Source organism: Macaca mulatta, chromosome 20 (assembly GCF_049350105.2).
Source record: "Macaca mulatta isolate MMU2019108-1 chromosome 20, T2T-MMU8v2.0, whole genome shotgun sequence".
In the NCBI taxonomy this organism is placed as follows: Eukaryota; Metazoa; Chordata; class Mammalia; order Primates; family Cercopithecidae; genus Macaca; species Macaca mulatta.
Window position 1 is genome coordinate 9,920,867 of NC_133425.1, and position 12,703 is coordinate 9,933,569.

The 12,703-nt window shown below is 46.5% G+C and overlaps 1 protein-coding gene and 1 non-coding gene across 3 annotated transcripts in view; one reads left to right on the plus strand and one right to left on the minus strand.

The window, feature by feature from the left end:
* The window catches only part of ABAT (4-aminobutyrate aminotransferase), a 107,576-nt gene that overhangs the window by 14,699 nt on the left and 80,174 nt on the right, over nt 1-12,703 (plus strand). The window lies entirely within an intron of this gene.
* LOC114674488 (U7 small nuclear RNA) lies at nt 11,821-11,882 on the minus strand. Its single transcript, XR_003725645.1, has one exon. It is a non-coding gene; the product is annotated as a U7 small nuclear RNA (small nuclear RNA).

Below are 12,703 nucleotides of genomic sequence, written 5' to 3' on the forward strand. Positions count from 1 at the left end.
CCTGTGGACCCCTTTGCCTCATGAGAGGCAAATAGTCACCAAGGCCAGGGTCTTACTATGTTGCCCAGGCTGGTCTCAAAGTCTTGGCCTCAAGCAATCCTCCTGCCTCAGCCTCCTGAAGTGCTAGGATTACAGGCATGAGCCACCAACCTGGTCTTTTATGGTTAATGCTTTTTGTATCCTATTTAAGAAGTCTGGCTGGATGTGGTGGCTCACGCCTGTAATCCCAGCACTTTGGGAGGCCAAGGCAGGTGGATCACGAGGTCAGGAGTCCGAAACCAACCTGGCCAACATAGTGAAACTTCGTCTCTACTAAAAATACAAAAAAAATTACCCAGGTGTGGCAGGCACCTGTAGTCCCAGCTACTTGGGAGGCTGAAGGAGGAGAATCACTTGAACCCGAGAGGCGGAGGTTGCAGTGAGCGGAGATTGCACCACTGCACTCCAACCTGAGTGACAGAGTGAGACTCCATCTCAAAAAAAAAAAGAAAAAAGTCCAAGGTCAGTTGTATTGTTTCTTCTATTATCTTCTGGAAGCTTTCATGTCTTGCCTTTCATATTTATCTCTAGCATCCACCTGGGGTTGATTTTTATATATTGTATTAGGTAGAATCATGATTAATTTTTTCACATATAGGTAGTTCATTTGGCCCAGTATCACTGCCTCCATTGTCAAAAATCAAGTGTCCATATATGCATGTATGTGTTTCTATTCTCTGTTCAGTTCTGTTAATCAGTGTGTTTAATCTTTGCCCCCATACCACCTCTTGACTGCTGTAGCCTTAGAATACGATAGGCAATTTCTCATTGCCCTCTAAAGAGACTGCACCAATCAAGACTTACTAACAATTCAACAAAAATGTACTGGGCTTCCAACACAGTACCAGATGGTATCATGATGGGAATTCAAGTTTAATCATATACATAGCTCCTACCTTGAAGTTTATGGTCTTGTAAGTGATGACACATGAACCAAATAATTACACAAATAGAGGTAACATGTGAATGTGATGGGGCCACAAAGGGGAGCCATGTAGGATTCGGTGCTAAGAGAAAGATTTGATCGGTAGGGGAGGTTCAGGGAAGTCTTGTCTGAGAAAGTGAGTCATGAACTGAAATCAAAAGTGTGAGTAGAAATGAAGGAATCAGAAGCAAGGGAAAAGCATCTTGGGCGGTGGGAACAGCATCTGCAAAGACTGAGTAGAAGCCTTCCCGGGACAAACACTAGATCCTCGTGGTAAAACCCAGAGTCAGGAAGGTGGTGTGCACAGAAATTGGAACAGTAATAGGGACCAGCCTCAAGGCCTTTAAATTACATTCAAGGGCTGGTTTTTATACCTAGAACAACTATCCTAAGAACAATAACAAAAGTCACCTTGAATATTCCAGATTTAGGGTAGTTCCAAGAGCCTTTTCAGCACAACTAGGGTTGCTTCTTGGCAGGAGAAGAATGTGTATGGCAACCCCTGGAGTGACGCATCAGTTTTATTTAGCTTCATCCCCCAGTTCCTGAATATTTCATTTTTGCTAGCAGTGGAAGCATCAGTTTTACTGTGCAGTCAGCCCGAGTTCTGCCAGCAGCAGCAGCTGCCTGGCACCCTCTCAGGTCTAGAACTCTTTTCTCCCCAGCCTGGTGAGGGTCTTGCCTGCCGGAGTGTCCCTTAAGGTGGACCACAGTGTCGTGAACTTGAACCGTTTCTCCTCATTCACCATCATCTCTACTCCTCACCCGTGGAGGCATGATTCTCACTCTGTGGATAAGAACACAGAAGCTTAGAGAGCTTCATTCACTTGCCTAAGACCACACAGCTTCCAAAGGACAAATATAAAATTCTCCAACTCTATAATTTCCTACATTTTTTGTGGTACTTCTTTCCTTTTCAAAATATAGAGTGAGTCATACTCATCAGGGATTTTACCTATAGAATGACAACATTTCTGGGGAGTAGGACAGGATTCTGAGATGTTTCCAATCTGTGCCTCGAGCCGATCCGATGACTTATCCAGACCTAAGACCCTCATCTCATTCTTGGCAGTGCCTTTTAAATTTGGCAGCCAACATGGGGTTTTGGTTCTTTCTGCACCAAGTGGAGTAATTAAGAAGGTTTTCATCAAGGTAAACATCTGCTGGATTTCTATAGAATTGTGGGGAAGGAGTTGAATATACACGAGCACTCAGAATCTCATTAAATGGGTCTGCCCCTTGTTCCAGGACAGGAGAGCCAAACATAGCAGACAGGATTGATGTTGTTTTCATGAATGTAGGTGGCCACTGTGTTCTTTATGGGTTTTCAAGGTGGGAATTTGTTGGCAAAGGAACGAATGAAGAAGCCGGGAGTAACGCTGCTTCAGGAAGGTTTTAGAGCCTGGGGGAAATAATGTAGTTTTAGAATAAGTATTGGCAGTGTGTTAGGGAAAAAAAAAAAACAAACCCTGAAAAATAGAATACAGATTTCAGGTAAGCACTCCCTTTGTCAAACCACACTTGCCCATATTGGCACACAGCTTGCTGCTACAGCCACACCTCCTCTGTTTATTGAGTATCTACTTAGTGCTTGGTAATATACTGTGTACTATGAGTACCCTCTCTGGAAACCCCACAATAACCCTTTGATGTGATTTCAAACCCATTTTACAGACGAGGGGCTATTACATAGCTTGCACCAGGTCCTCAGAAACCAAATGAGGGAGTTGGGATTTGAACCCCTTCACCTGAAGGCTTGCACCTGCCTGTGGTTAATACATCGCCTTGGAGCAGATAACCTGCCACATTTCCTGGAGAGCAGGGTTCTCAACTGCTGCAACTGTGCTCCCCAGGGAATTTTTTTTTTTTCCAAGACAATCTCTCGCTCTGTCGCCTAGGCTGGAGGGCAGTGGCGCAATCTCAGCTCACTGCAATCTCTGCCTCCTGGGTTCAGGCAATTCTCCTGCCTCAGCCTCCAGAGTAGCTAGAATTACAGGCGTGCACTACCACATTTGGCTAATTTTTGTATTCTTAATAAAGATGGGGTTTCACCATGTTAGCCAGGCGGGTCTCGAAGTCCTGATCCTGCTCTGTCACCCAGACTGGAGTGCAGTGGTGCAATCAACAGCTCACAATGGCCTTGAGCTCCTAGGCTTAAGCAATCCTCCTGAGCAGCTGGGACCACAGGCACCTGCCACCATGCCTGGCTACCTTTTTTATTTTTTGTAGCGATGGGGTCTCACTATATTGCCCAAGCTGGTCTGGAACTCCTGGGCTTAAGCCATCCTCCCACCTCAACCTCCCAAAGTGCCGGGATTACAGGCATGAGCCACCGCGCCTGGGGCCGGCTTAGAAAGATTTTAATTTGAGGTTCGCAGTTGCCATTGCCGCTTTTCTGAAAAAGGGCTCAAGTTCCAGTGGAATGTGGAGTTGGTCGTGATGGGTGCATTCCCAAGGCTGAGACATCCCTGGAGTAACTTTAGGCGTCTGTCCTGGGCTGCATCCTGATGGAGAAGGAAGCACAGGAGAAGGAAGGCAGGCCGCCACATCCTAACACCTGAGTTCCGGTTTGGGACATACAGAGAGCTCTGTGCTCCCGCCTACACTCTGCCTTCCCCAAGTTCCTCCCCATTCCCAACGTTTCACTTGATTGTCAGGCCCAGCTGGCAGCATTCAGCTGGAGCCACTGGGCCAGCAAGCCTGAGAGGTGATGACCCATTAGTAACTGGGGACAAGGGTGTTCGTCCTTATCTGACCAGTGACTGCGTCCCCATGAGCTCAGTTCTTTGTTCTGGGTCTCGAGTCTGGAGAACCCCAGCTTTGCTTGGGGACGTCCTTTGGAAGTAAGAGCAGCATGTGAAAACTACACAATTTGGGAATAAAGTGCTGAGTCTACAAGACATCTCCCCACTGGAGTTGGCATTGTGGGAGAGAGAGGCGAACTCTTCGGAGATTTCTGTTAAAAGACTGGAATGAGTAGCAGATGGTTCATACTGGTTGAGATAAGAGGCCAGCGCCTTGCTGTAGTTTTAATTTTCCGCAGGAGCCAAATGATTGTAAAGATTGTGTTTCTCCACCTCTGCAGAATCACCCCTAAGCACTGCATTCATGATTCTGCAGAAAAACGAGGCAGCCAGACAGACCTGGTTCAAATCCCAACTGCCACTTACTTGTGGCAAGAATAGAATGAGTTTTGCTGAACCTTATCTCAGCCTCAGCTTCTCAGTCTGCAAACTGGCACTACTCCACTGCATCACAAGATGTTTAAGAGCATCAGTGATGTCTGGAAATCAGTTAGCATGGCGTGAGTATAGATAAAGCCTGATCCACCAAAGGGCCTTTTGGCTTTCTTTGCCTCCGTGTTCTCATCTGCTAAGTGGAAAGAAATTTTCCTTGCATTGGAGTGATGTTAAGTCTCAAAATGCGTAGCACTCGAAGTCAGTAGAGATACAGAGCAGTTTTCAGTGGTAACTGAACGAGTGGTTTGACTCCAGTACACCAGCTCAATGCCAGTTCTTGGGGTTCAGCAGTTGACCCGAGGGAGTGGACAATTAAACAATGCACAGAACCTTAGAACCTGGGACCATGAGGGATCTCTGAGCAGATCGGGTCCAAACCAAGTCCCTTTGCCGGATGCTTAAAGCCTGTCTCCTGCATCTTAGACAAGAAGGCGTCCAGCCTCCAGAGTGGATCCCACTCCAAGGCAAGGAGCTGTCCTAGTTATTGAGCCAAAATCCGCCTTCCATTTTGTAACTTATTGAAGATTGCAACCATAGTACAGGACAGAGCTGGGACTCAAACCCAGGTCTGAGTGCACAGCCCATGACCCTAACACCTGGGCCTCATTGCCTCTGTAATCCAAGGTTCCTATGGTTGCATTCCATTCTGTCCAGGACTCAGCACAGCACTGGGAACCCAGCAGGATTAAAGAAGGGCCAGGGTGACCGTGCAGGGGGACCTTGGGGAAGAAGGCTGCCCTCTGCTCGGGAGCTCTCAAAAAGTTTGGGATCAGGCCGGGCGTGGTGGCTCACTCCTCTAATCCCAACACTTTGGGAGGCTGAGGCGGACAGATCACTTAAGGTCAGGAGTTCAAGACCAGCATGGCCAACATGGGGAAACCCCGTCTGTACTAAAAATACAAAAATTAGCCGTGTGTGGTGCACGCCTGTAATCCCAGCTACTCAGGAGGCAGAGGTTGCTGTGAGCCGAGATCATGCCACTGTACTCCAGCCTGGGTGACATAGCGAGACTGTCTCAAAAAAATAAACAAATAAAGAGAGAAGTTTGGTATCGACAACTTGACTGTGGTCCCTGAGCTCTGGCCAGCCCTTCTTCTGGCCTATAGATGCTGATGGACCCATGGGACCATCACAGGAGTGAATAGGAAGTGTTCCCAGCAGCCAGGTGCTCTGGGGGCAGATCGGACAAGCCTGGTCTTAGACAGGCCTCTTCAAGCTGACCCCAGGGTGTCCACTTCCCCTGTGGAGGAAGTTCCTCAGGTTGAGCCATCATTCGTTGATTTCAATTTTTCCTCCTGGAAAACTGGCCTGCTGCTCCCATCCCCAGAGGCGTCCGTGTCCCAGGGAATTACCAACACTCAACATGTAACTTACATTGCGCATTGACTGTGAAATCAAGGAAAACAAGAGAAGAGGAGCTTGCGGGCTGGCAGAGAGAGGACGATGAATCATGCACAAATGAGAAAGAGACAGATAAGGGTGACAAAAATAAAATGTGTTGATCTGAAAGCAGTGGGGCTACTTTAAGTTTGGGTCAAGGAAGGCTGTTCTGAGCAGGTGGTATTTGGGCTGAAGAATGAGACAGCCGTTTCGGGCCTGGGGGAAGCTCATTCCAGGCAGGGACACAGCAGATGCATGGCAGGTCCCACGTTGGGAGGCCTTGAGGTCATCATTAGAAGGTTGGGTTTTATTATCTCTGCAATTAGAGATCTTTGGTAGGTTATTAACTAGGGAGTGACACGATGTGTTTCACTTTAAAATAATCCCTCTGGCTGCTCCGTGCAAAGTGGATTGAACAAGACCTCGATGAGATCAGAGCGACCACTTAGGCGGCTGCCACAGCCAATTACAAGTGGAAGTGGCTTGGATTCAGGTGGAGACAGGAAGAGAGGATGACTTGGAAATGCCTGGAACAGTCCAGACACAAGCAATTGAGTCAGTGCCTGGGTTCAGATCCGAGCCCTTGTAATAATGTATGAATTTGAACCTCCCTTTCCTCCTGTGCAAGCTTCTTTTGTTGTTGTTTTTTGTTTTTTTGAGACAGGATCTTGCTCTGTCACCCAGGTTGGAGTACAGTGGTGTGATTGCAGCTCACTGCAACCTCCGCCTCCCAGGTTCAAGCGATTCTCCTGCCTCAGCCTCCCAAGTAGCTGGGATTACAGGTACAAGTGACCACGCCCCGCTAATTTTTTGTAGTTTTAGTAGAGATGGGGTTTCACCATGTTGGCCAGGCTGGTCTCAAACTCCTGACCTCAGGTGATCCACCTGCCTCGGCCTCCCAAAGTGCTGGGATTACAGGCGTGAGCCACCACACCTGCCCTGTGCAAGTTTTAAATCACAGGAGGTGATCCTGTGTAAATTGGAGGTGGTAATAGTAATAACTGACATGATTGGTAAAAATATTCATTGAGATCATACATTCACTTCCTGGAGCTGCTGCAAAAAAAATTGCCACAAACTAAGTGACTCAAAACAATGAAAATTTATTCTCTTACAGTTCTAGAGGCCAGAAGTCCAAAATCCAGAGATCAGTAGGACTGTACTCTCTCTGATGACCCTAGGGTTCCAACCTGGTCTGCTGCCAGAGGAGTGGTTGAGAGTAGCTGAGCGCATGGCCCTCCTTCAGCAATTGCTCTGTTCTGTTGTGTGGAGAAATCACATTTTGTTTATCTCCTCATCTGCTCATGGACCCTTGGGTTAGTTTCCACCGTCTAGCCCTTTTTTTTTTTTTTGAGATGGAGTTTCACTCTTATCCCCCAGGCTGGAGAGGAATGGCGCGATCTCAGCTCACCGCAACCTCCAACTCCCGGGTTCAAGCGATTCTCCTGCTTCAGCCTCCTAAGTAGCTGGGATTACAGGCACCTGCCACCATGCCTGGCTAATTTTTGTATTTTTAGTAGAGATGAGGTTTCACCATGTTGTCCAGGCTGGTCTCAAACTCCTGACCTCAAGTGATCCGCCCGCCTCGGCCTCCCAAAGTATTAGGATTACAGGTGTGAGCCCCTGCGCCCGGCCTTCTGGCTCTTATGAATAGTGCCACAATTGGCAGGGCGCAGTGGCTCGTGCCTGTAATCCCAGCACTTTGGGAGGCTGAGGTGGGCAGATCACCTTAGGTCGGGAGTTCAAGACCAACCTGGCCAACATGGCGAAACCCCATCTCTACTAAAAAAAATCTGAAAATTAACCAGGTGTGGTGGCACACACCTGTAATCCCAGCTACTGGGGAGGCTGACGCACATGAATCACTTGAACCAAGGAGGTGGAGGTTGCAGTGAGCCAAGATTACACCACTGCACTTCAGCCTGAGCAACAGAGGGAAACTCTGTCTCAAAAAGAAAAAACAAACAAACAAACAAAAAACAAGTAGTGCTGCAATGAACAACAGCAGATAAGGATCTGTTTGAGTCCTTGCTCTCAGTCTTTGGGGTATGTACCTAGCAGTGGAATTCCTGGGTCATATGGTGATTCTGTATCTAACTTTTTGAGGAACTGCCTGTTTTCCACTGTGTGCCATATAGTTTTTGTTGAAGTAGTTATAGAACTGCCCCAGATCCAATGTAGGGAGAGATAGATGCCACCTCCCAGTGAGGGGTGACTAGGTCACAGAGGGAAGAGACTGGGGAGGGGAGGTGCTGTTGCGGCCATCTTTGGAATGTGCAAACGGCCCCTTAAGTAGTGATTACTTCATTTATTTATTTTTGCAGCGAACTTTTTTTTAAACAGCCTTGGATCACTTAAGGTCAGGAGTTCAAGACCAGCCTGGCCAACATGGTGAAACCCTATCTCTACAAAAATACAAAAATTAGCCAGGCATGATAGCAGGTGCCCGTAATCCCAGCTACTTAGGAGGCTGAAGTAGGAGAATCACTTGAACTCGGGAATTGGAGGTTGCACTGAGCTGAGATCATGCCACTGCACTCCAGCCTGGGCAACTAAGTGAGACTCCGTCTCAAAAATAATAATAATAAAATAAAATAAAACAGGACCTCACTCTGTCACCCAGGCTGGAGTGCAGTGGTGTGATCTCGGCTCACTGCAACTTTGGTCTCCTGGGCTTAAACGATCCTCCCACCCCATCCTCCTGAGTAGCTGGGACTACAGGTGTGCACCAACACACCTGGCTAATATTTTTTATATTTGCCATGTTGCCCAGGCTGGTGCAGTGAATATTTCCTCTTCTCTTCTCTTCTCTTCTCTTCTCCTTCTCCTCCTTCTTCTTCTTCTGGCTCTTCTTCTTCTCTCTCTCTCTTTCTTTCTCTCAAGACAGAGCCTCACTCTGTTACCCAGGCTGGAGTGCAGTGGCATGATCTGGCTCACTGCAACCTTGACCTTCTGGGCCCAAGTGATCCTCCCACCTCAGCCTTCCAAGTAGCTGGGACTATAGGTGTGTGCCACCTGGCTAATTTTAGTATTTTTTTGTAATTTTTCTAGAGGCTGAGTTACACCATGTTGCCCAGACTGGTCTCAAACTCCTGGGCTCAAGTGATCCACCCACTTCTGCCTCCCAAAGTGCTGGGATTACAGGCATGAACCTCCGCGCCCAGCCTGCAGTGAATACTTCTCCATGCTTGCCCTGTATGTACACTGTGCTGGGTGTAGGATACTGACATGAGTATTGCACGTGTGGTTTTTGCCCTCTCACAGCTTGCAATTACTTGGACAAGAACCATTAACTAAAATTGCAAAATTAATTTTGGGGCAAGGGGGCTGGACTTTCCTGATATTCTCTTCCTCCTTTTATCTTTAAGTTGATGAATAACTTAACACAGCAAACTGCACTGAACTTATATACACACCTCCATGAATTTTCACCTGTGACTACAACCATGTAACAAGCACCTAGATAAAGATCTAGACCATCCCCAGCCCCCAGGAAAGTTCCCTCATGCCCCAGTGGGTAACTGCTATTTAACATGTTCACCATAGATTAGCTGTGCCTATTTTAGAACTTTATACATGGAATCGTACAGTAGATACTCCTTGGTGTCAGGCGTCTCCCTCTACACTGTTTGTGAAATCCCACAATTCGTTTTTTGAAGAGACGTTGACTTGCTGTCACCCAGGCTGGAGTGCAGTGGCTTGATCATAGCTCCCCTGCAGCCTTGAACTCCTGGGATCAAGCAGTCTTCCCACCTCAGTTTCCCAAGTAACTGGAACTACAGGTGTGCACCACTACACCTGGCTAATTTAAAAACTTTTTTTTTTTTTTTTTTTTTTTAGAAATGAGGTCTACTGTATTGCTCAGGCTGGTCTTGAACTCCCTGGCTCAAGCAGTCATCCTGCCTCAGCCTCCCAAGTAGCTAGGACTACAGCTGGGATTACAGGCGTGCACCACCATGCCCAGCTAATTTTTATATGTTTCGTAGAGACGGGGTTTCACCCTGTTGACCAAGCTGGTCTCGAACTCCAGACCTTAGGTGATCCTCCCACCTTGGCCTCCGAAAGTGCTGGGATTACAGGCGGGAGTCACCACACCTGGCTACACTCTTGTAAACAACCAGATCTCATGAGAACTCTATCACAAGAACAGCACCAAAGGGATGGTGCTAAACTATTCATGAGAAGCATGGGAAGCCCACCCCCATGATCCAGTTCCCTCCCACCAGGCCCCTCCTCCAACATTGGGGATTACATTTCAATGTGAGATTTGGGTGGGGACACAGATCCAAACCATATCAGGGGGCCATTGGAAGGTTGATAAATAATAGAACATTTAGGTGGACGGCAAATGGTGACTTAGGAAAAGCATGCACTTTTTGTGTTGCTGGTATGTTAGCAGAAAAAGGAGACAGTGTCTGAGGGCAAGGTCTGTGTCCGTTCTCTAAAATCTGAACTCTGCTTGAAATTGAGTGAAATGGATCACCAGTTTGATATTAAGAAGATAGGAAAGACCTATAGTTTGAAGGCTCGGAATGCCTACAAGAGGGGTTAGCAAACTGTTCCTGTGAAGAGCCAGACAGTAAATATTTTTGGCATGTGGGCCATGTGGTTTCTCTCGCCAGTATTCAACTCTGCCATTGTAGCCCAAAGCAGCCATGAATGAATGGGTGTAGCTGTGTTTCAATAAAGCTTTATTTAAAAAAGCAGGCCAGTGGCCATAGTTGTGGATCCTTAGGCTACAGTCTGCATCCCAGAGCACAGAGCCTCAAGAACATCCTCTTTCCTGGCCTTCCAGAAATTTGAGACTTCTTAACTCCAAGCTTTCCTTTCTTCCACTATCTTGGGATGAGTCGAGAAGTTTCCCTTTGTGTCAACTGCAAGTGCGCTAAACGCCCTGAATGGGTTGACCTACTTTCAACTTTAAGTATTTCCACCTGGGAACTAGAATCCAATTTGGCTGATGCAATGCCAGAAAGCTAATGTCCTTTTTATAGTCTGTTTGGAAGCTCATCTCCTCTTTCCACACCTTCAGAAACCAAACCGAACACAGATCAATTTCCAAGTGCCTCTGGGGCTGTCTGTTAATGCCATGTCGAGTTACTCAATAGTTGTTTTCCTGTAATTAAATATCTGGACACATTGGACTGCCATCTACTGAAGTTACTCTCATGCCCTGGTGAAGTATCTCTGTGGATATTATTTGAAAATGCTAGAGAGGCTTCTTTTCTCCAAACATTTGATAAAATGAATAATACAGGTTGTTAATGAAGAATCAGAAATTACAAAAAGGTGGAAACAAGTAGATGGCCACGCCATAGCCTCATATCCAAAATGCAGTGGTGTTAAACAGAAAACACATTTCTTTCCAGTCTTCCTTTATTGTGTAGGAGTTTATGATTTTTTTTGTGTGCCTGTAAAAAATTATAGCCAAACTGCATATAAAATTTTATGTTCTTTTTTTCTCTCATTACATGGCTTCAAAAATCACTTCCCTGTCTTTTTACACAGTTTTCAGTAAATGTCACATAATCAAGTTGTTCTACCACAACTTATTTGAGCAATCCTCTACCATTGGTCGTTTACATTGTTTTCAACTGAGCACGCTTCTTTTTTTTTTTTTTTAATTTTTTAAATTTTTGTATAAACGGGGTCTCACTATGTTGCCCAGGCTGGTCTCGAACTCTTGGCCTCAAGCAATCCTCCCACCTCAGCCTCCCAAAGTGCTGGGATTATAGGCATAAGACACTGTGCCTGGCTCTTTAAATTACACTGCTCTGAACATCTCTGAGCATAGAACTATTCCTTCATGTAGTATTGCTTGCATTAGCTAAATTTCTAGAGTTGGGATTTTTTTTTTTTTTTTTGATAGGGTGCTGCATTAGTCAGTTTTCACACTACTATAAAGATACTACCTGAGACTGGGTAATTTATAAACAAAAGAGGCTTAACTGACTCACAGTTCCACATGCCTGGGGAGGCCTCAGGAAATTTACAATCATGGCAGAAAGTGAAGGGGAAGCAGGCACCTTCTTCACAAGGCGGCAGGAGAGAGAGAGAGCACGCAGGGAAAACTGCCACTTTAAAACCATCAGATCTCGTGAGAACTCACTAGCACGAGAACAGCATGGGGAAAACTGCCCCCATGATCCAGTCACCTCCCACTGGATCCCTCCCTCAACACATGGAGATTACAATTCAAGAAGAGATTTGGGTGGGGACACAGAGCCAAACCATATCAGGGGCTTTCCAGTAAAGACTGGAAAGCCTGCTAGACAAATTCTAAAAGAGCTGTAACACTGAGATGGGATTTCTTGAGGTCAAAATATTTAATATCTCTTTATGTTGTTTTCCAAAAGGGCTGGATTCAGATACTCTCCAGCAGTGTCTGTTGGAAGAGAGAGAGAGCCAGGGGTGATGGTCTGGCTTTCAGACCTGAGATCAGACAGAAGGATAGCTGAACTCCCAGGCGGTGGGTTGGTTTGTGGTTGGTTTGTTGGTTGGTTGGTTGTTTTTTTGTTCTGGATCTCATTTCAAAGAGAACAGATTTGACTCCACACCTGACGCATCTCCTCAGTTTCACAAAGCAGCTAGGAGGGAAGTCAGGTTTCATAGCCCAAATGATGCTATTGCTTGAGTATAATTGTGCACCAGCCATTAGCCCACGTTTCTTGGTAGAGCCTCGGTGTGCTTGGATTATGAATTTGCACACAGTGGAATCGCAATAATTTGTTTTATAGTTCTGTCCTTTTGGGGAATGACATTTCTTCCAAGGCCTCAGCTCCCTTAATCTGTAAAACGGGAATAACAAGAATTCACTGGACAAATATTCAGTGTGCCTGTTGGGTGTGTTGGGCACTGTGCAGTCCATCTCCAGGGCTAGCATGGAAGGCACACATTGAAAAGATACTCATGCTGGCTGCAGTGGCTCACGCCTGTAATCCCAACACCCTGAAAGGCTGAGGCAGGTGGATCACTTGAGAACAGTCTGGGCAACATGGCTCTGTCAACCCTGTCAATCAGTGATCAGACTTAGCCTGAGTAGGAGGAGAAAGCTGGAACCAGTGGTCTTCCTCAGATGTGATCTCATGAAAGAATGAAGTCCGCCTACGGGTAGCTGCTC